The sequence below is a fragment of the Adiantum capillus-veneris genome, chromosome 13 (assembly GCF_014529385.1).
Source record: "Adiantum capillus-veneris isolate H3 chromosome 13, ASM1452938v2, whole genome shotgun sequence".
Taxonomy (NCBI): Eukaryota; Viridiplantae; Streptophyta; class Polypodiopsida; order Polypodiales; family Pteridaceae; genus Adiantum; species Adiantum capillus-veneris.
Genome location: NC_140943.1, coordinates 30,277,385 through 30,302,433, shown reverse-complemented (window position 1 = coordinate 30,302,433; position 25,049 = coordinate 30,277,385).

Genomic DNA, 25,049 nt, shown 5'->3' with positions numbered 1-25,049 from the left:
GATAATTGAGTAGATTACTTAATGGAGAGAGATAATTTACACATACAAGAGATTATATGGTATATATATAGAGAGAGAGAGAGTACACACGATATACGTGGTTCACCCAATGTGGGCTACATCCACGGGAAATTAGCCACTTAATGGATTTACTACTCCAAACAAGAAGTAGGTTACAAAGGGATTATACCCTTAATAGAGCTCTCGCCTTGCTTCACTCTTAGCATCTCACACCTACCTTGTCGCATCAACTTCACACTATGAAATGTGTGTAGAAATGGCCTCCTTTTATAGGCCAAAAGGGTTGCTCTCTCTCATGAGAGGCAGCCATATGTAGCCGCCCTTGTGTAGATAAGTCCAAATTGGACCCTCCAATCCACCCATGTGTGGCCGCTGTTAGCAGCAAGCTAACACGAATATCATTTTTTGGAGTTCTCATTGTAAAACACTTATTATTTTGATAAATCGGGAATATTGTAACTCCTATTTTCTCGGATAAACTTTGTAATTAATGAGCCGGGGCTACAAGCTTCCAGAATGTATCAACCTATCATTATCCATCTTTGGTAGAACTCCCAGATTACTGGTTTTGACCACCACCAAAAACCTTGGCTAAGGTGTAAAAGCCAATTTCTGTAAGTTATTGTTAACTTTTGGATAATGAAATACACAGCGTGAGCTAACAACGCTCACTTCTCTCCTTCTCGCGCTTCCTACTCCCTCCCCGATTGTCACATTGCAGTCGCGTTTATTGCATTGAAACTGCAGGTAAGAGCTCTACGCATTGACGTAAACATATCACAGTAATTCGTAGTTTTTGGCGTCGCCGACCCGGGGACTAATTTCATCATAAGTAGGAATTTAGACTTCAAAATCAAAAACTACGTATAGGCGGGATATTGGGACATCATTGCTAAGCATTTAGGTGCATTCTGGGTCGAGAACGACTAGGTCAAAAATCCACTGCTATTACTAATTGCAATTTTGGAACTTGACCTAAAGTGGGGTTTGAGACCATAAGCATGTGTACTTAGGTCTTATAAACATGTCCTAGAAATTTCGTTATGTTTGGATGCATTTGATGCTATAACGTATGTGATTTGTTTGCCGATGAGCAATTGGCTTTTGGTGATTTCAGTCGCTTGAGTGTAGCTTGAGTTAGATGCGAGTTGTTGGTTGTTTCCCGAGAGATTGACAACCTCTTGTAGCCTATATGCACTAGTCAAGTCAGCTTCATCCCATGGATTGACAGTTTAATCGTGGTTCTCTCTAATACTGCAATAAGATAGGATGGTAAGGTTAGACATGCGTCCCATAGTTGGTGCCGCTGCTGGGGATCGAAGAGACCTAAACTAGGAAAAAACACGAGCGTCTTGTGAGTTTATCCTTTAACTTCCTCTAGGATCGTCTAGAGTTCAAAACTTTCTTTTAGAAACCGCATAGCCGAAGATTGTCGTCTTTTGCTGTGTAGAGGTAGCTGGGAAGTAATCATGCTTGCTGAGTGCCTTTAGGATTGTAGGATTGTAGAAATAGATTAGGATTTTGAGGATGACTGGTAAACGAGACAAGTCTTAAGATCAATGCTCAGAAAACCATAAAAGACAAGAAAACGAGTGTTTGTGGACACTTTCCACAACCCCATTGCATGAGAGTCTAGGAGTAGGGTAAGTAGGATCCGAGGTGGATTTCAGAACATTGCTCTCTCTGAAAAAATCATTGTGAGTTGTTATTGGAAGTTGCAAAATTTTTGGTCTACGGCTATAAATAGCACAAAAAGACTCCAAACCACTCAATCCGACTTGAGAGTAAGCTTAAAAGTTGTCTGAACTAGTTGGTAAGCTCAAGGACACTTCGAGGTAAAAATTTCAAGAGTTGGCCAAAATTAAGGTTATTTACTTTTTCTTGACATTTATGGCCAAATTAAGTTTTGACTTGATTCATAGGCTTAAAATAGCTCATAAAAAGACTGTCCATTGAAAAATTACAAAAATTGGTTCATTTCAAGCATGAAGTTAATAATCGTGATTATTAACTTTTAGCTTAGATTTGACCAAGGTTCATACCATTGACTCATTGCATGTGTACAAAGAACTTTTGTAAAGGCACAAAATATTTAACTCACCAAACTGGCAAAAAACTGGGTAAAAACTAAAGTTTGTACCGACTTTCTGAATCTTGAGTGTAAATTGGGAAAAAAATTGTCCAAACTTGTCGAAAGTTGATTCATAGGCTTATATTGATGTGATAAATATGTGTACATGCTCAGTTGACCAAAAAGATGCAAAAAGTTGCCAGTAATAAATAATCGTGATTATTTATATATATCCCTTTTTTCAACTTTTTGACCAAGTCAACATACCACTAGTTTTACATGTTGTAATAAGTCCACAAACCAAATTTGGTAAGATTTGGATTACTGGATCGAAAATTGTGACCAAATTTACAAAGTTAGTCTGTGGACAGAAAATTGATGAGACCATTTGATAAAAAATTGTCCAAACTTGATGAAACTTGGCTAGGGACCTTAACTTGAGGTGCTTAACAGACCTGTGTCAAAGTTGGGATAAAAATTTACAAAAAATTAGATGGAGTAAATAATCGTGATTATTTATATCTGCTTCAAAACTTGAAAATTTTGCAAATTTGAGTATACCACAAGGTCAAGCATATCAAGTAGGCCCCACAAATCAATTTTGTTGAAATTTGGATCACAAAAGTGAGACAATCCAGATTCTTGAAATTAGAGTCTACGGACACAAAACAGTTGATAACCTTGATTAGATTTTGTCCAAACTTGTTGAAACTTGTCCAGGGACTTTAACAGGTTGTATACTTGCCAAACCAAGCCAAAAAGTGCAAAAAACTAGCAAAAGTAAATAATCACGATTATTTACTACTACTACCTAGGGACATCAATTTTGACTTTTGAAATTGTAAGTGTTAGACCAACATAATACAAAGCCAACAGGCACTTTTGGGTTCAATCGGATCCAAATTGGTACATGTTCACTCAGTTTCCAGGTTGCAGATTAATCCTTTGATTTTTTGCTAAGTCGAATTTGAAAGTCAATTGGTGACTCCCATAGCCCGATTTGAAGTGATACACATAGACCAATCACGACAGTTAGCAAAAACTCTACTGTCTTTATAGAAGAATAGCTAACTTGATCAAATTTGTACAGGAATCAGGTTGCAGACAAGGAATTGGCAATTGAACAGAGGTTGCAATCAAGTCAAGTGGAAACTGACGACAAGTCAATCCAAAGGTAAGTACTCTATCCAGGGCTTCACCAATCTTTATGAACCTTAGATCTGGTCGTGTACTAGAAAATCAGGGCATACTCGGAAAAACCTCCAATAGAGTATCCACCGAAGAAAGCGTGAATCAAGGCAATTCCTTGCACACAATTCTTGAAGAAGTCTCATACACTTTTTCAGATTCAACATTTGAAATGTCTTCTTACTCGACTCACTGAGAAACCGGAATGAGAGTGCGCTATAAGCATATACTCTCTTTTTATAAGACTAACCGCCATGGAGCTCAGGTTTACCTAGACCCTAACGAGGAGTATGCTATTCGCATTGATGACCATGGTATTGAGTTCGAAGAAAAGATTAGGACAAACAAACAAGGAAAAATATACCACATATGTCAACAAAAGAAGTACCACCAACTTTAGAATTCGAGGGATACGGTCAAGTAGATTTGAAGCCTTTGAAACGGCTTAGTACGGATAATCCTAGGATCAGAGTCTATTGTTGGGAGGATAGAAACGTAAAAGATCTTCTGTGGACTTCTCGTGCCAAATCAGGACAACTAACGGCCATGAAGATCATCTATATCTTCAAGATCAAAGATAAGGGATCAATAGACCTACAAACCTACCTGTTTAGGGATTGTTATAAAAACAACTTTGTTATGATGACTCCTAAGGAGGTAGAACAAACCAAATACCAAGGGTATTCCATAAGGGATTGGATATTGGGACAAGGACCAGAAACAGTTTCAAGAGATGAACACCGTGAGAGATCATCTGAGAGTAATGTTAAGAAACCAGAAACCACATCATCACATAGAAAACCAGGTGACACTAAGACCAGTCCAGGGCTACATGAGTCACTATTTCCAACAGGCTAGTTTGAAAGACTCGGAATAGGACAAACTGCCAGGAGACCGGGAGTTGAACCAAACAGACATGTGAGGGCTCCAAACCCGCCGACACCAAAAACGGGATGGGACCCTTCACGGGTCTCTAGGCCTAATAAAATATGAGTCCCTAACAATAAGAATTCCAGGGAACTCACCCTTACCATTGATAATGGTTTAGGTTTATAGCCCTAGAAGGAGACCTAGTCATGTCTCACAGTGGAAACGGGACAACTTGTTGAATAAAAAAAAACTATTTCGGCCCTATAACTTCCCATCATTCGTATTAAGGTTTCCTTAGCCAACGCTTTTTCCCCCCTATCATATGTGAGGACACAGCCGCTAGTGGATTCCTCTTCTAGGTGGAGAAGTTTCTAGACGTTTTTAGTGCGCAAGAATGGATAGTTACCTGACTAATCAGGTCCATCTGTCCATGATTGACAACCTTAGTCAATCCCCACTTACCACCCCGCACTCACACATGATTCTTTGTTGTTTAATTCCTACCACATTCTTGTCACAATTAAAACAATGATTTCTTTTAACTTTCATAACTGAATTTCATTAAGACAACTCTTGAAGGCAGTATTGAAAACATTCTTTTAGCAAACAAACATCTTTAGACTTAAGACAAGGTACTGTCATTCTGAAGTATCTCTGACCAGTATTGGCTTGTCTCAAGACCACCTATACAGAGGTGAAAAAACGGCACTCATTCCTTATTTATAAAAACCGGGGTGGAAAAAACCATCACCCATAGTCCGGGCGTCCATACGCCAACCGGTTGCCCATACAACTGGGCGGTTCCTCTAGGATAAACTTGATATCCTAAGTAATATCCACAAGCACAAATAAGCATAGGGTAAAGACTCCATGCGCACTGAGGAAACCGACTCATCCATGGCGGAATCACCATCATTACTCATTCCCTGGAGTAAAACATTCTAAGGAATCAAAGGTATCTTGAGACAACCTTTCTTAAAGATGGTCAAACATTTTTTTTCTAGGTCAATCAGTCATAACCCAATCATTTCTTTCATATTTATAATCATTGCTCGTTGGTTTCTTGGAAGTTACCTTCCATTTACAGCCAGTTTATCCTTCCTAACCCTTACGTATGCAATGTTAATTTAGAAATGAACTTTAATCTAGTTAAAGACTTAAGTGAACAAAATGGAAATCCACCTGTGTGACTGGTCAGCCATGCGCTGCTGCGCTGGTACCTCCAGACTTTCCTCCGTAGGCCTATGACTAGGCCCAACCTCATGGTCATGAGTGGCTTTATTTCTTTTGTTGATAGTATCCTCTTCATCAATAAGAGGATTTCCTCTGGTTTTCTTTGGAGCCATATTGACAGCCTTTATAAAAGGACTTAATCGATTAGAGAATTAAATGAATAATCTCTTTTCTTCCTTTTTACCAAAAAATAAGGATTTTTGGAATAAATAGGTATCCTTGTTAGTTATTGGCTGAGATATTTCTCCTGTAACTTCCTTGTACTATTAGTATTCTCCCATAATTATCATATAATTATGGGAGCTATTTTACTGGATTTCTCCTTAGTCTATATTCCTAGAATATCCTATTTTTGGCCTTAGTGAATTATGAGTTACCTATCTGCTAGTGGATTACATACCCTAGATGAAATTTGATATGTTCTATCTTTAAGAGTTTTTTGGTTAACTTATAAAATTGATTTATAACTTTTCCCTTCTATATTTATGGTCTAATTTAGGTAAAATTAGCTGATAGTAATTTTTTATACTAATTATTTAGGGTAAGGTAATTTTTCTAACCTTCAAGAGTGATTTTTAACCTCTGGTAATTATTGGGTAATTATATAAATTCATTTACTAATTTCTTTTCCCCGGTTTATTCACAAGATCGGTTATTTTTAATCATAATAAGTATCTAAACTAATTAATTGAGGTTAAGATATTTATCACGGGTTTCTCAAGATGTGTCTTACCTTTGATAATTATCTCAAAGGCTTTTGGATTAATTTGATATTTTTTTCTCTTTTATTTTTTCTTAAAAAAATGTTTTTCTATTGAGATAATTAGTGAGACTAATTATCTTAAATTAAGATATTTATCACGGGTTGCTTAAGATGTAATCTACCTTTAATAATTATCTCAAAGCCTTTTAAATTAGTTTTCTATTTTTCCCTTTTTATTTTTCCATGAAAATAGGATTTTTTAGTGAGATAATTAGTTAAAATAATTATTTGACATTAAGGTAATTATCATGAGCTTCTTAAGATAAGTCTTACCTTTGATAATTATCTCAAAGCTTTTTGGATTAGTTTACTAGTTTCTCCTTTTTATTTTTCCTTGAAAATAGTGTTTTTCTTTTGAGATAATTAATTAAAATAATTATCTGAGGTTAAGATAATTATCACGGATTTCAAAATATTTTTTTTTTCTTTGATAATTACCTCAAAGCTATTTGGAGTAGTTTGCGATTTCCCCCCTTGTATTTACCCTTAAAAGCAGTGTTTTTCTAATGAAATAATTAGTTAAACTATATATCTAAAATTAAGATAATTATCACGGGTTTCATAAGATGTGTTATTCCTCTATTACTTATATCAAAACATTTTGGATTAGTGTGCTATTTTGCCTCTTTTATTTTCCTTTGAAAACAGAGTAATTCTGCTAAGATAATTAATTAAACTAATTATCTGAGGTTAAGATAATTATCACGGGTTTTAGAAGATGTATTTTTCCTCTGATATCTATCTCAAAGCATTTTGGATTAGTTTGCTATTTTCTCCCTTTTATTTTCTCCAAAAAATAGTGTAGTTCTACTGAGATAATTAGTTAAAATAATTATCTGAGGTTAAGATAACTATGCCAAGTTCCATAAGATGTGTTTTTCCTTTGATAATTATCTCAAGCATTTTGGATTAATTTGATCATTTTCCCCTTTACTTTTCTCTTTAAAATAGTGTAATTCTGCTTAAATAATTATAAAACTTGCTATTTTTTTTAAAAAAAATTCTTAGCATAATGACAGTCTAACACAGCTCTGATAATTATCTTATCTTGATCTAAATTTAATTAGTATAATTATCATTAATTTATGATTAAAATGAGTAATTTCAGTCCTAATATAATATAATAATTAATTAGCTTAGTGTCCCTAAGCTTAATCTCAATAATCAACAGAGAATTTTGAATTAGGAGAGAATTTTAGAGTACACATAGATTTAATTTTCACTTAATTAAGAAAAATGTAAATAGGTCAACATAGTTTTACTAATTAGAAAAAGTTAGTGCTAACTACCGTTGATTAACCAACTAGAGCTTTTCTTTATAGTGATTTCTACGTAGAGGTCTCTCTAGATTAGAGAGAATGTACCAAGGCTCCGAGTCTAATTTTTTGTGAAGAAAGGGGGTCTTTTTATAGATTTTCAGGGCCCCTGGGCTGTTTCTGGTAGGTTCTGGCACCTCAAGCAAGGCCCCAACTTTCAACTAGCGCCACCTGCTGCTAATTTTGTCTCAAGGAGGTTCCACATAGCTCCACACAGCCCCCCAGCTTCCAGAATCGATTTTTTCTAATTTTTCTGATTTTTAATGATGAAAATTGGAAATATCTGCAATTTCTAGAACCTTAGGATAAGAAAGTCTTTAGCAATAATAATTACTGAAACCATCCAATTTTACTTAACTAATTAAATTCCTAGTGTAACCTTTCAGAGCCCGTAACTTTTCCAGATTTCATCGGAATCTGATTCTGAAAAATTCTAATCATAGTAAATCTCTGGTTACGTTTCCAGAAATACCAATATTAGCCATAGTTGGATCATTCTACAGTGTTCTCTCAATAGCCAAGTTAAATTTAACAGGCTTTGTATAATTTCTAAGGTTTTAGAAACTAGAAACCTTACAATCACCCCAACTTAAGGAATTGAGATGTCCTCATCTCAACCGAAATTGGGAAAATCTTTGAGAAGTGATACTTCGTCCTCCCATGTGGCGTCTTCCGTGGGGTAGTCCTTCCATTTTACTAAATGTTCCTTGATTACTCTGTTTCGTAGACTTCTTTCCCTAGTATCGAGAATACAATCTGGTTGGAGTTCAAGAATTCCTTGCTTCTGCATCACAATCTATTTGTCGTCTAGAGTGTGATTGGGATTTGGGATGTAGGGTTTTAGAAGACTGATATGGAATACATTATGGACCTTGAGGTGTTCAGGTAGTTTCAATTTGTAAGCTTGATCACTGATTACTTTAATCACTTCATAAGGTCCACAATATCTGGGGCTTAGTTTTTTATATTTTTCCAAGGATAAATTGCTTCTCTTTGGCCGTACCCTAAGGAATACTTTATCCCCTTGTTTGAAGAACCGATCAGACCGTTTTTTATCAGCATAATATTTTTGGCGGTCCTTAGCTGCCTGAATGTCTTGTCGTATAGCTTTGGTTTGGGTCTCCATCTCCTCCAACATTTGCTTTGAAGCTTCTACTCTTGTAGTAGGGTCATAAAAGTTTAGGGGTGATATACATTCATGCCCATAAAGAGCATTAAATGGTGATATCCCAATGCTTTTATGAAATGAGGAATTATAGGCGAATTCTACCAGAGGAAGAAATTGTATCCATTCTTGGGGTTCTCTACTACAGTAGGCTCTAAGGATGTCTTAAGTAACTTGATTCACTTTTTCCGTCTGGCCGTCCATCTGAGGTGATAGGCTGTACTGAAACATAGCTAGGTACCTAAGGATTCAAATAAATCTTTCCAAAATTTTGAAGTAAATTTTGCATCTCTGTCTCACTGACTATTCTCTTAGGAAGTCCGTGTAATCTAAAGATCTCTTTGATAAATAAACGGCTTATGTCTGATGCAGTGTAAGTTGTTTTCACAGGCATCAAATGAGATACTTTAGTCAGCATATCCACTACCACCATAATGGAGTCGTAACCCCCTTGAACAATGGGAAGGCCTGTTAAAAAGTCCATGCTAATGAGTTCCCACTTCATTTGAGGAATGTCCAGAGGTTGAAGTTTTCCTGGCACCATTACCCGTTCAGCCTTAATCCTTTGACGGGAAAGACATTGTTTGATGTAGCGAAGTATATCCCCTTTCATTCCTGGCCAAAAATAGATTTTCCTTATGGCATTAAGGGTTTTTGCGTAGCCAGGATGGCCGGCAACTGGAGCGTTGTGTCTTTCATAAAAGATTAACTCCTTTAATGTTGGATTCTTAGGAATGTAAAGCCGATACTTATAATAGAGAAGCCCAACCTCAAGTGAATAATCCTTGATTTTGTCTTTCTCTTTCTCTTTTAGGTCTTGTTGATTGATAACCTGTAGGAGTTTTTGATAATCCTCATCTTCCAGGGAGGCTTCCTTAACCTTGTTTAGGATTGGATTGTCGACTGTGGAAATGGCCCCAAGAAAAACCTTACGGCTAAGGCCATCAGCAACCACATTCTCTTTTCCTGGTTTATAACTCATATTCCTATAAGAGTTCTATCCATATTCTCTGCCTCATGTTTGAGTGTTGTTTTTGTGAAAAAATCCATTTTAGACTCTAATGATCAGTGATTAACTGAAACTTTCCTCCTAGAAGATAGTGCCTCCAAAGTTTAAGAGCATGGATGACGGCTAGGAGTTCCAGATCATGAGTTGGATAATTCAGCTCATAGATTCTTAATTTTCGAGAAGTAAAAGCGACTGGTCTGCCTTCTTGGTTTAAGACTCCTCCTATAGCAAGACCGCTAGCATCTGTTACTACTTCAAACTCTTGAGTGAAGTCAGGAAGTTTGAGTACAGGGGCTAATGTGAGATTTTAATTTAGTTTGAGGAAACAGTCCTCCTATTATTTTTCCCATGTAAGTTTGGTTGTCTTTTTAAGTAGCTGCATCAAGGGTGCGACGATGACTGCATAATCTTTGACGAAGATTCTATACCATCCTGTAATGCCCAAGAATCCTCGAATCTCATTGACCATCTTGAGTTGTGGCCAATCTATTATGTCCTTAATCTTTGCAAGGCCTACAAAGATTCCTTCGGGATTTATTATAAATCAAAGATAACTAACTTCGGGCGTGAACAACACACATTTACTCATCTTGGCATATAACTGATGTTGGCGTAGAAGATGAAGTACTTTACGTACATGGCCTTCATGCTCTTTTTCATCTTTGGAATATACCAAGATATTGTCAAAAAATACCAACACAAAATCATCCAGATATTCTTTGAATATATCCTGCATGAGACAGTTAAAAGTAGCTGAAGCATTCATAAGACCAAAAGGCATCATGATGAACTCATAATGCCCATACTGGGTGTTGAACGGAGTTTTGTAAATATCTGCCTCCTTAATCCGGATCTGAGATCAATTTTTGTGAATACCTTGGCTCCATGTAATCTATCAAGTCATTCGTCGATGCGAGGAATAGGATACTTATTCTTTACTGATACCTAGTTAAGTCCCCTATAATCGATGCAAAGACGTAAAGATGCATCCTTCTTCTTTTGAAATAGAACAGGCGCTCCCTAGGGTGAAATGCTTGGTCTTATGAATCCTTGTTCAATAAGCTGGCGAAGCTGTTCTTTTTATTCAATAGCTCAGGGAGGGACATTTTGTAGGGTCTTTTTGAAATTGGTTCACTACCTGGAAAGGTTTCTATTTCGTGGTCTATGTCCCTTGGAGGAGGTAAATTTGAGAGATCTTCTAGAAATATATCAAAAAATTCCTTAAGCCATTCTGGAGTTGTGTTGTCCCTTGAATCATCAGCCTTATTAAGTTTTACTACAAAGATCTGTTGCCCCTTGCGTAACCCCTTCAAAAGTCGACTAGCCTTAACTAAATGAACCTTAGGCTTCCCATTTGATCCTTGTACTAACGTTTCTTCACCTAAGTGATTTTTGAAGGATAGGTTCCCTTGAGCACAGTGAATATGGGCTTGATTTTTGATTAACCAATCCATTCTTAGAATACCGTCATAGATTCCTACTACTAGAGTCCGAAAGTAAGATGAAGTAAGGGTTCCTCCCAATTCAAACTCAACTTCCCCGGCTGTAAATTGAGATAGAACCTCTTTCCCATTTGCTAGTTCTACAACTAATTTCTTGGTGGGGTATTGGTTCAATTTAAGTTTCCTTAAACATTTAGGGGAGAAAAAAGAGTGTGTGCTGTCACAATCTATAAGTAGTTCAAATTTTTCACCTTCTCTGTTTGCAGTTATGTGGATGATAGCATACTGTTGCCGAGCTCTAGGGTTATCAATGGCGGAAAAAAGAGCAGCTCTTTCGTCTTCTTCATCCAGCAAGGTTGGCTCTCCTACTGTAGCATAAGCTCTGGCTCCTCTACCTCTTCCTCTGCCTCGTCCTCTATTTCCTCTACCTCTTTGATTATTTCCTTGTCCTATCTGAGTCTGAGGAGTGATTCTAGCAACAAATCGAGGATTTTGCCCCTCGAGACATTGGCTCCTGTAGTGCCCCATTCGGTTGCATCCATAACATCTGATATTTGGAAAAGTATGCTCGATAGTGGTTGCAACTGACACTGCCCTTCGTTGAATTCCTTGGTTGTAATTTCCCCTTGCTCTTCCTCTAAAGTTATTGTAGTTATAATAGTTCCTTACAGAGGGGTTTCCTTTAGCGTCAAGCGGTTTAGCTCTCAGAAGAGCATCTTGAATAGATGTGGGTCTCATAGCTTCTAAACGGGTTACTTAAAGGTTTGTTTAGACCCTGGCAGAAACGAGCAATCTGTTGTTCCATTGTCATTGGTGGTGCGTAACGTCGTAAAGACACATATTTGGTGTAGTATTCTTCCAAAGTAAGCCCTAACTGTTTGAGGGAAAAAAAAATATTCATTTTGATAGCTTGATGAGCCGGAGGAAGATATCTTTCTTTCACTGTTGTCTGTTTCATTCTTTCCCACGATGGACTATGTACATCACTGACTCATACTATGTACAAGATGGACTCATGCTATATACAAGATGGACTCATGCTATATACAAGATGTAACTCTCTATACCAAAATCCTCTTAATCACTGGTGGGTCTGACAGGGGATCAAAAAATATAACATCGTTTGGTCCCCTAAATTTTGGGCCTACCCTCATGGGTCTGATCCTACCTGGGTATATTACTTTGGCTACCTGATCATATACCCACTGATTTTGTGACACTTCTACCCCATCTATAGTAATGGTCTGATATTGATCTTCAATCCCATTGAAAAAGAAAACTTCGATGGTCCGAAGTGTTTTTGCCCACTTGAGTCTTTTCAAATTGAGTGCCAAACCTTCTATCTATCCCGCATCAATCAGGAAAATTCCACCAAACTGTGACCAGCTGATTCCCCATGTAGGAGGAGGGGAAAACTTTTCATCTAATAATTGCATGATGCTCTTGCGAAATAAAAATTTACTGGAGTTGCAAGCAGCCTCGAACATGATGTTGAAAATCATAAACCTTCGGTAAGCTTGGCGGATATTTTCCTATATTGATAGGGAAATTCTCATTTCACAACATACTATAATTAAAAATGAAATATAATTTGTGCCTATTTTGTCAACTTTTCTTCCTAGGGTCAGGACCTTGTTAAACCATGCTTTGATACCACTTGTGAGGGCTCCAAACCCGTCGACACCAAAAACGGGATGGGACCCTTCACAGGTCTCTAGGCCTAATAAAATCTGAGTCTCTAACAACAATAAGAATTCCAGGGAATTCACCCTTACCATTGATAATGGTTTAGGTTTATAGCCCTAGAAGGAGACCTAGTCTTGTCTCGCAGTGGAAACGGGATAACTTCTTCAATTAAAAAAAAAACTATTTCGGCCCTATAACTTCCATCATTCGGATTAAGGTTTCCATAGCCAACGCTTTTTTTTCCCTATCATATGTGAGGGCACAGCCGCTGGTGGTTTCCTCTTCCAAGTGGAGAAGTTTCAAAACGTTTTTAGTGCGAGGGAATGGATAGTTACCTGACTAATCAGGTCCACCCGTCCATGATTGACAACCTTAGTCAATCCCCACTTACCACTCCGCACTCAAACCGGGGTGGAAAAAACCATCACCCATAGTCTGGGCGCCCATACGCCAATCGGTTTCCCATACAACCGGGTGGTTCCTTTAGGATAAACTTGATATCCTAAGTAATATCCACAAGCACGGGGTAAAGACTCCACGCGCACTGAGGAAACCGAATCATCCATGGCAGAATTGCCATCATTACTCATTACATGGAGTAAAATATTCCAAGGAATAAGAGGTGTATTGAGACAAGCTGTCTTAAGGATGGTCAAACATTTCTTTCATAGGTCAATCAGTCATAACCCAATCATTTCTTTCCTATTTACAATCATTACTCATTGGTTTCTTGAAAGCTACCTTCCATTTACAGCCAGTTTATCCTTCCTAACCCTTAGAAATGAACTTTAATCTAGTTAAAGACTTGAGTGAACAAAATGGAAATCCACCTGTGATGACTGGTTAGCCATGTGCTGTTGCACTGGTGCCTGCAGACTTTCCTCCGTAGGCCTATGACTAGGCTCAGCCTCATGGTCATGAGTGGCTTTATTTCTTTTGTTGATAGTATCCTCTTCATCAGTAAGAGGATTTCCTCTGGTTCTCTTTGGAGCCATATTGACAGCCTTTATCAGAGAATTAAATGAATAATCTCTTTTCTTCCTTTTTACCCAAAAATAAGGATTTTTGGAATAAATAGGTATCCTTGTTAGTTATTGGCTGAGATATTTCTCCTGTAACTTCCTTGTACTATTAGTATTCTCCCATAATTATCATATAATTATGGGAGCTATTTTACTGGATTTCTCCTTAGTCTATATTCCAAGAATATCCTATTTTTGGCCTTAGTGAATTATGAGCTACCTATCTGCTAGTGGATTACTTACCCTAGATGAAATTTGATATGTTCTATCTTTAAGAGTTTTTTGGTTAACTTATAAAATTGATTTATAACTTTTCCCTTCTATATTTATGGTCTAATTTAGGTAAAATTAGCTGATAGTAATTTTTTATACTAATTATTTAGGGTAAGGTAATTTTTCTAACCTTCAAGAGTGATTTTTTACATCTGGTAATTATTGGGTAATTATATAAATTCATTTACTAATTTCTTTTCCCCGGTTTATTCACAAGATCGGTTATTTTTAAAAGTATCTAAACTAATTATTTGAGGTTCAGATATTTATCACGGGTTTCTCAAGATGTGTCTTACCTTTGATAATTATCTCAAAGGCTTTTGGATTAATTTGATATTTTTTTCTCTTTTATTTTTCCTTAAAAAAATGTTTTTCTATTGAGATAATTAGTTAGATTAATTATTTAAAATTAAGATATTTATCACGGATTACTTTAGATGTATTCTACCTTTGATAAGTTTCTCAAAGCTTTTTAAATTAGTTTGATTTTTTTTCCTTTTTATTTTCCCATGAAAACAATGTTTCTCTACTGAGATAATTAGTTAAACTAATTATCTGAGGTTAAGATAATTATCACCGATTTCTTAAGATGAATTTTACCTCTGATAATTATCTTAAAGCTTTTTGGATTAGTTTACTATTTTCTTCTTTTTATTTTCACTTGAAAATAGTGTTTTTTTGTTGAGATAATTAGTTAAACTAATTATACGAGGTTAAGATAATTATCATGTGTTTTAAAAGATGTATTTTTTTCTGATAATTACCTCAAAGCTTTTTGGATTACTTTACTATTTTCCCCCTTGTATTTACCTTTAAAAGCAGTCTTTTTCTGATGAGATAATTAGTTAAACTAATTATTTAAAATTAAAATAATTATCACGAGTTTCAGTATATATTTTTTCCTTTGATAATTATCTCAAAGCATTTTGGATTAGTTTGCTATTTTTTCCTTTTATTTTTCTTTGTAAACAGAGTAATTCTGCTAAGATACTTAGTTAAACGGTTTATTTGAGATTAAGATGATTATCATGGGTTAGATAAGATTTATTTTTCCTCTGATAATTATCTCAAAGAATTTTGGATTAGTTTATCTATTTCTCCCTTTTATTTTCTCCTAAAAATAGTGTAAGTCTACTATGATAATTAGTTAAAATTATTATCTGCGGTTAAGATAATTATTCCGGTTTTCATAAGATGTGTTTTTCCTTTGATAAGTATCTCAAAGAATTGATCATTTTCTCCTTTACTTTTCTCTTAAAAACAATCTAATTTTGCTTAAATAATTATAAAAACTACTCAGAAAATTAAAAGATAATTTTCCTAGCATAATGACAGTCTAACACAGCTCTGATAATTATCTCATCTTAAAATAAATTTAATTAATATAATTATCATTAATTTATGGTTAAAATGAGTAATTTCAGCCCTAATATAATATAATAGTTAATTAGCTTGATGTCCCAAAGCTTAATCTCAATAATTAGCAGAGAAATTTGAATTAGGAGAGAATTTTAGAGTATACATAGGTTTATTAATTAAGAAAAATATAAATAGGTTAACATAGTTTTACTAACTAAAAAAAGTTAGTGCTAATTACCGTTGATTAACCAACTAGAAATATCTGCAATTTCTAGAACCTTAGGATAAGAAAGTCTTTAGCAATAATAATTACTGAAACCATCCAATTTTACTTAACTAATTAAATTCCTAGTGTAACCTTTCAGAGCCCGTAATTTTTTCAGATTTCATCGGAATCTGATTCTGAAAAATTCAAACCATAGTAAAGCTCTAGTTACGGTTCCAAAAAATACCACTATGAGCCATAGTTGGATCATTCTACATTGTTTTCTCAATAACCAAGTTAAATTTAACAGGCTTTGTACAATTTCTAAGGTTTCAGAAACTAGAAACCTTACAAGACACGTTAGACCAGTTGATTTTCAAAAATGGGTCAAAAAATATAGTGAATTAGGGAATCCATGCGACCACTTAGCAAGCTTAGAGCAAGTGCTAAGAGCAGAACACATATTCGATTTCCATACTCAATTCAAGGGGTTTGGAATGACATTAGAAGGAAAAGCATTGACATGGTTCCAAAACATTCCACCAAGGTCAATCATGGACTTGAACACATTAGCTCAAGGATTTGTAGCTGCTTGTTCCAAAACGGGGATCAAACATAATACGGTAGCTCAAATCTACAGCTTTAAATAGAAACATGGTGAGTCTGTGAGGGATTGTGCAAGTCAAATGAAACAATACATTGCCAGATGCCCAGGGCTAGAGATACTGCAGAAGAACGACTCGTATCTTTGTTTCTAGACTCGAGACTACTAAACAAAGAACTTCATGTTATACTCTATAGTAAAAAGCATACAACCCTAGAAGAGTGTGTATCAGATGCTATTGACTTAGGAGACAGTTGTGATATTTTTAACGAAGAAGATGTCCCTGAGGATAACCAAAGCGAGAAACAACATCCACTAAACCAGCACAAGTGGGACCGGCTGCTGCGGCACCACTTTTAGCCATAAAAGATATGCTCAAAAGGATGAATGACATGATGAACAACATGCAAAAAACACCTATGAGGGGACCAGGACAAGGGATACCTCAACAAGGACAACCAATTAGCCCACAAAAATGGTGTGCAATTGAGGATAAATGGACCAACCATGAGACCCACGAGTGCTACTTCCGACTAAAGTATGATGGTAGTGTTCAGTACGTGCCTATGAGGCCACAAGGACAATCCATGTACAGATATCAGCCTAATATGGCCCAATCTCAAAAACCACCAATGGGTATGGAAAGACCTCAACCTGTGTTGGGTCAACAACCTCTGTACCCAGGACATAATGCAGTGCCTATAAAGTACATGCACTCCTAAGAATTCATAGGTGAACAAGCATTAGTTCCTGTTACAGCCTATGTAGAGCCTAGTCCATCTACAGTAATGGTAGAAGGAGATTGGTATAATTCACATCCACCACCAATGGAAGAAACCGTGACTTATGCTCCACCAGAGCTCGCACCAATGTATTATGTAGCTAATCAAGGTGTCAGACCTCCCATGGTAAGACCCATGATTAAGCAAAGAACGGGAAACTATCACAACTATGGTGCAGATGATCATTGGAAAAATGAATGTCCAGAGCCTAACAAAAACATCAAGCCAGTTGAAGCCTATTGCATACAATGTTACAAAAAGGGAGGACACTTTCCATAAGATTGTCCTAAAAATCCTTTAAACAGGGTAAAACAGTAGTAAACTTAGTCCAAGTGATACCGAGTAGCTCATCCGAGAGTGAACCGATTGTTCCAAGCAAGGTAATCACTACAGCCCATGCTAAAAAAAAGAAACACAACTCCTCTGATGATTCAGAAAATACAAAAGTTTCCTCTCAAAGGATCAAAAGAAGCAGCAGCAAAAGATATGGGTTGAGAAAACAAAAACAACGGGTTGAAATTGAGAAGAAAGCAAAAAAGCTATTCTAGGAAAAGGTGGAAGAAATTGGAAGTGAAATCAAGGAAACAACCGTGAAATCTGGAGGATCCATTTTGGTTGATAAAATTTTTGAGCCTATCAATCCAGCCTTCGAAGCCTACCAAGCAGGACTTAAAGCAGGCCAAAACATGAAAAACAAATGGAAAAACTATCCTTCTCCAGACATGGAAGCAGCTAAACTGGAAGCTTATCAAAATTTGATAAGCATCACGCAAGAAATACTGGAAAAACAAAAACCCAAGCTTGAAAGTATCGCAAGACCTGAAGAGCTTGTGGTAAGAGACACTAAATAAAAACTCGATGTGGTGGCAGAACCCCACCTTGAAACAAAAGAACCAAAATTTATAGTGTTGGAGAGTGAAGATGCCTTAGACGGAATTCCATTTGTAGAGGAAGACTGGCCAGGACACTTATGGGAAAAAGTTAGAGAGATCAATGATGGGAGGCTAACTCTAAAGTCAGCTCCTATAGAGGAAGTTTGGTTGGATAACCTACCTTCTGATATGAATATGGATGTACATTCCTTGTATGGGGATTGCAGATCTGAAGCTTCAGGAATGTTGAAACCATTGACCTTGAAAACATTACCCTCTTACTTGGGAGATAACGAAGATGAATCCATAGTGTGTAAGATCACGCAAGTAAAAAGAGCTGAACAGACCCTAGAAGTAGACTACATTCATTCAATCATGTTTACACCCATCCAATGCACTCTTACCTTGGGAGAACTATTAAAACTCAGACCATATTTATGTAATGATCTACAGAAAACCCTAGAGAACGTGGGGATAACGGGGCTAATCTCAAAAAAATTGGGAAAATTGAAAAGCGAAATGGACAACAAAGAGATTTGCTATGTTCTAATGAACAAAGTCGGAGAATATTATGAAGGGGAAGAAGGAAACACCACCCTTCCAGTGAAATATAATGACATTGAAACCATGGCAATACTGGATAATGGAGCAGGCATAGACATAGCCACGAAAGCAGTATGGGAATCCTGGGGACAACCAACGATTAGACAAACTGAAATGAAATCGCAATTGGCTGACAGACACATTGAGAGACCATTTGGACTGCTTGAAAAAGTGATAGTCAATTCCTGTGGAATTGAATATCATCACAATTTTTTCATAGTAGACTTTGGGAAAAACTCAATTACGAAATCATATTGGGAAGGCCTTTCATGCGACAGGTACAGCTTATCCAAGATTGGGGAAACAATTATCTGTACTTGAAGCAAGTGGGATCTATAACAAGGGTAAATCTAAAAGATCACACTTATAGAGATGTCTTGAAAACACCCATACAAGAGTTTGATTCAGTCTCTTCGACTGAAACTAAGCTTCCGTCCTGGTTAAACAAGGACACTCCTATTTAGATGTGTGGAGCCTCAAAAAATAGGAGTTTAAAATGAGAAGAATGTATTCTAGAAAGGGATTGCACAGACGAAGCCTATATACCTGAACCCTTTCCAGAGCATTTGTTTGAGCCATTTGAGTGGACTCAAATTTTAGCGACAATGGATGTATGTGTGAATACGTCTATGCCTACCCAATTTTGCAATGAGGATGGCTACGACATAATTCCCATCCAAATGATTTCAACCCTCAACATTGAAGATGAAATTGAGGAACCCAAGGACTTGATGAAAGCTCAATAAATCTTTTCAGACCTCTACTACAATGCAACAGATGAATTAGATGAACCCGCAACTACCTCAGAAGATCCAGGGTCAGAAAAAGAACATGTGAGAGCTAAGCTACTCTTGAAAGGAGGGGAGGATTTTTTTTTGACTTTCCTAACCAGAAATCAAGAAGACAAAAGTGATATAGGCAAAAAAGAGACACCAGAAATGTGAAAACACGATTTACGCCATTAGTCTCCAGTAGAACACAATTTCCTGATGCAAATAGATGCAAATGATTGTGTCAAGGACAAAATCACTGTGACAGATATCCTTCAAACAAAAATCCAAAAATGTCTAAAACATTGAGAAAAATAAGGAAGGATACTCAAGCAAACAAACAGGATACGAAGCCAATCATGACACGATTTGAGCGGAAAAAGAAATATCAAGAGTTGAAAAAAGCTCTAAAGGAGATATATACGACCAAAATGGAAACCACAGAAGAGGATGGTAAGGATGTAATGAGTGTTCCATCCCATTACAAAAAGTATACTCTCCAAGATCGAAAAATCATAGTCAAACCACCTGTTAGGGAACTACAAAAACAACAAAAGTCCTATGAAAGGGCTTGAAAATGCTAAAAAGATAGACCTGGTTGAACCAGGAGAAGAGCCTAGACCTGCTTACATTGAAAACAACCTAACAAAGAAAGAAGAAGAGCTCTTGCTAAGCTTGCTAAAAGAATATCGAGATATCTTCGCTTGGTCTTACAAGGATCTCAAGGGTGTTGATCCAGAAATCTGTCAACATACCATACCCATGAGAGATGATACGGAACCAAGTAGACAGAGGCCATACATGTATAATGAAAAATTTGCCAAGAAGATAAAAGAAGAGATTGAAAAATTAAAGGAAGTCGAATTCATTACGAAATTGAACACATAGATTGGGTGTCTCCAATTGTCGTAGTACCCAAGAAGAATGGAAAATTATGAGTGTGTGTCAATCTCAAAAAAGTGAATGCAGCTACCTATGAGACAACTTTCCTCTTCCAATCACCGAGCATGTTTTAGAACGAGTTGCAGGAAAATAATCTTACAGCTTCTTAGATGGCTTTTTGGGATATGATCAACTTTTGGTTGGCCCAAAAGATCAGCATAAAACTGCTTTTGCAACAGAATGGGGTATTTTTGCCTATTGGGTTATGCCGTTTCAGTTAACTATTGCTCCAGCCACATTTCAAAGGTTGATGAGCTATGCTTTTAAAAAATATCTTAGGAAATTCTTAGAGGTATATATGGATGATCTATGCGTACATTCATCATCCATACGGGCTGATCATTTTGAACACCTCAAAAAGGTATTGAAAAATGCAGAGGATTTGCTTAAATCCTGAAAAGTCCACATTCATGGGTAGACAAGGAAAAATTCTTGGACATATAGTGTCTAAAAATGGCATAGCTACTGATATTGAGAAAATTCATGCCATTGCTGATTTGCCTAGACCAATAATAGTCAAGGGGGTACAAGCCTTAATGGGGCATTGTGGATAATATAGACGGTTCATCTACATGTACGCTATAATTGCAAAACCCATGTCTAGCTTAATTACACACTTTGAGTGGACCAAAGCATGTGAAGAATCCTTCATGAAGAATAAGAAATCTCTTACCTCAACTCCAATATTGAAAGCACCAGATTGGAATAAGATATTCCACATACATGTAGATGCTTCCAATTTGGCTATCGGTTATATACTAACTCAACCAGGAGACGAGAAAATTGACTCTCCTATTTCTTATGCTAGTCGACAGTTGAACATGGCGGAAAATAATTATACCACCACCGAAAGGGAAGGATTAGGAATTATCTATGCCGTTAAAAAGTATAGACATTACCAATTAGCCAACAAGTTTGTGTTCTTTGTGGACCATCAAGATTTGTTGTACTTGGTCAACAAGCCATGCAACACAGGAAGAATAGTGAGATGGTTCATCATTCTTCTGGAATTTGATTTCACTATGGTTGTCAAAAAGGGCACTACACATCAGCAAAGCAGATCATTTGTCAAGGATTGTTTCAGGAGAATCACCTAAAGGGGTAGACGATGATCTACCAGATGCCTATTTGTTCTCCGTGGAAATGATACCTTGATGGTCGAAAAACATGGTGTCATTGATGAAAATAGCTCAAGTGGAATCACAAATACCACTTCCTAATATGATCAGATTAATCCTGCAATCGACTATGTATCAATTACTAGCTGGTAGGCTATACAAAAGAAATCAAGATGAAATATTTCTCTTATGCATTAATCTTGAAGAAAAAAAAATAGTACCTAACTCAAGCACATGTTACCATAGTAGGACTTTACTTTGCGGAAGACCAAACTATGCAAAAAATCTTAAGACTTGGAGTATTTTGGCTGACTATGAGGAGTGATGTTCGATCTTTTGTAAAGGATTGTCCTCAATGTCAAAAACAAACACCCATACCTCATGTAACATTGTTTCAAATGTCACATGTTCCTAAGTGGAGTAACTATCTGTTTACTTACTTATCAAGCCGAACATTTCCTGAGGATATGAGTAAATTCTGTCAAAGAGAAATTGAAATTGAATCAAGAGACTATGAACCAATCCTACCGGAGAGGTAAATATCAACATTTGCATCTTCGTGCAAATGAAAATGAGTATATTTTGATTATAGAACAAGCACATGCTGGATTAGTTGGAGGTCACTTTTCTAGTGAGACCACCACAAGAGCAGTCTTGATGGTAGGCATATGGTGGCCAACATTTTTTATAGATGCCAAAGAAGGTGTGATTCTTGTCAACGAGCAAAAATGCCAACACATGTAGATAGCATGCCCTTAAGACCAATGATGGGGGCTAGAGCTTTCGCAAAATGGAGTATAGATTTTGTTGGGCCGATACAGCCACCTGCTTATAAAACCCAATCTCAATATATCATTGTAGCTATGGACTATTTGACCAAGTGGGCCGAGGCTAAAGCAACTCAAAATAATGATGCCAGAACCACTGCCGCATTCTTATATGAGTATGTATTCACGAGATATGGACTGCGAATAGAAATTGTCAGTGATTAGGGAACTCATTTCCTTAATGAGGTAATCAAGTATTTGCTTAATGAGTTTATGGTCATTCATAACAAATCAGCTCCCTATCACCCACAGGCAAACGGACAAGCTGAGCATACGAACAAAATTCTTAGCTCGGTGCTGACTAAAGTGGTCAGTTCAGGAAGGACAGACTGGGAAATGAATCTCCATGCTGCTCTATGGGCTTATCGAGTTTCATTCAAAACAGCTTTAAATGCTAAACCCTTTAACCTTGTTTATGGTCTTGATTCCATACTGCCAATAGAATTTCTATTGCCGATATTAAGGGTAGCAAGGAATCTTGAGTGGATTAGACATGAATTGTCAGAAATAGTTGAAGATTTGGAAAATCTAGATGAGAAAAGGCTAACTGCTGTAGCTCACCTCTATGTACAAAAGAAAAAAAAAACAATTTTTTGATTCCCACTTAATCAGAAAAATCTTCAAGAAGGGGGACTTAGTTTTAGTCTATTCCCTTAAGCAACACATTCCCAAGTTTAACAAAAAAGGAAACGGACCGTTTATCATTGAAGATGTATCTCCAGGTGGAGCAGTAAAATTGTTAACCCTAGATGGTGAACCAATGGCTAATTGGATTAGTGGATGTCATTTAAAGAAATACAATTTGCCGCTAACCAATGAATTGCTAGAAAGAATGCATGCAGCCATGCAAAGGAGGATTAAACGACAGCAGGTTATTGATGAAGCCCAAGAGGAAGCTCGGCTTCGGGTACTCAAACGGAAATCTGCTCTCAGGAATCAACAGATATCGATTCTCATCAACACTCTAGAAATAGGTGACCGACAATGGGAATTACATAAAGATGCAGTTTCAACATATGATGACTGGTTAGACGGAATGGACCTGCACATCAAAGTACAACTCAACAATCATAGTACCAATGCTTTGATCCACACAGGAGCTAGAGAAAATGCAGTCAGTTATTCCACGTACAAGAAGGCAACAAGTCAAGCATTGACAGCAAGAATAGCGACAATCAAAGGATGCAACAAGAACCCAACCCCAACATTGGGAGTAGTCAACTTGAACGAGATAGTACATGGATGTTCATGTCCTCATCAGTTTGTATACTTTCCAGATGAACACATGAATGAGACGATGATTCTTGGAATACAAATTGGGATACAAATTAGCTCAAGCTATCACCTAAAGGCGGGCAACTCATTGTTCCAATTGCACCAAGCAAGGAGGAATGGAAAGGAAGCAATCACTAGATCAAACCACGAAGTAATCAATCTTCTCCATCCCCTCAACAAGGAAATGCTACAAGTGGCTTGCAAGGAGTCAGGAAAATTTGGGTACCAAAAACACAACTTAAGGATAAGCCGATTCAAATCTGGATGCCCAAAACATCACCAACAAAACAAAAAGAAGGTTCCAAGGGTAAAAACACAGAGACGAGCATCTCCAAGCAAGGAACCTAACTTGAAATGGATTTGGAAGAAAAAAAAGCACTTATCTTCTCTACAAACCATAAAACCAATCAAGCAATGGTGAGTTAAGTCTCAAAAGACTACACCACACCATATATCACCAAGCAAACCAAGCTACCAATGGCGAAAAAAAGCTCAACAACAACCAAAAGTGCTAGCAACAGCTCAAGCAATCAATGTGCTGAAGCATCTTGATGGTACAATCAAACAGAGAGCACACAAGCTACAAGATTTTCTCTTTGGAAGACAGCATCAGGAAGCCTCGAGATCAGAAACCCTTGAGTTAATTACTCAAGACCCAACTCTTGCACAACATAGTGGTTTGAATTGCATTGATCTTCAAAGCATGGTAGAGCCAACCACGGCTATGCATAGACACGATTGTTCAACCCATGCACACAGTCGTCCCGGAGTACGCCATCTAGGAGGGGTGGAAGGGCACTAAGTAATTAAGGGCAATGTTTGAAGAGGGAGAAAAAGTTCGATGTTAACGTTTGATTTTTTTCAAAATTACCCAATAATTCCCTTATAATTCATCATCAAGGGAAAATTCACTGATAATATCTTCCCGATGAGTGTAAATAGTGTATATACTATCAAAAAATCATCAAAAAATAGTCCTTTTTGGCTATTTTTTCATTATTTTTATTGATAATCTATATATCTATATCCCTACAGCCCCGTCCTTTCTCTCCCTATTTTTCCCTCCCTGCTATCTTCGTGGCATAGCCAGCAAGCCATGTGGCACATCCATTTTCCCTCCATTTGTAGCCATCGAGGCGCCCAACAGCCATCCGAGCTTGAGTGTAACGCCAAGCTTGTGAAACTAAGTCAGCAGTAGCTAGCTGTTCTTAGTGCGCAAGCCTCGAGTTGTGGGTATGGAGAGTGGAGCCTTGCTCAGCCATAGGAGGGTCTCCGGCCTCCATGTTGGCTTTCTACTCTCTCTCTCTCTCACCTTGGTTTGTGGGCTGCCACATTAATGGATGCACTGAAATGACGTGCTCTCTCTCTCTCTCTCTCTCTCTCTCTCTCTATCTATCTATCTCTCTCTCTCTCTATATCTCCCCCCAGCTTTGCAGTCAATGTTCTTGAGGTGCGCACACACACTCTCTCTCTCTCTCTCTCAATCAATGTTCTTGAGGTGCGCACTCTCTCTCTCTCTCTCTCTCTCTCTCTCTCTCTCTCTCTCTCTCTCTCTCTCTCTCTCTCTCTCTCTCTCTCTCTCTCTCTCTCTCTCTCTCTCTCTCTCTCTCTCATCTGCTTCCCAACGTACTTG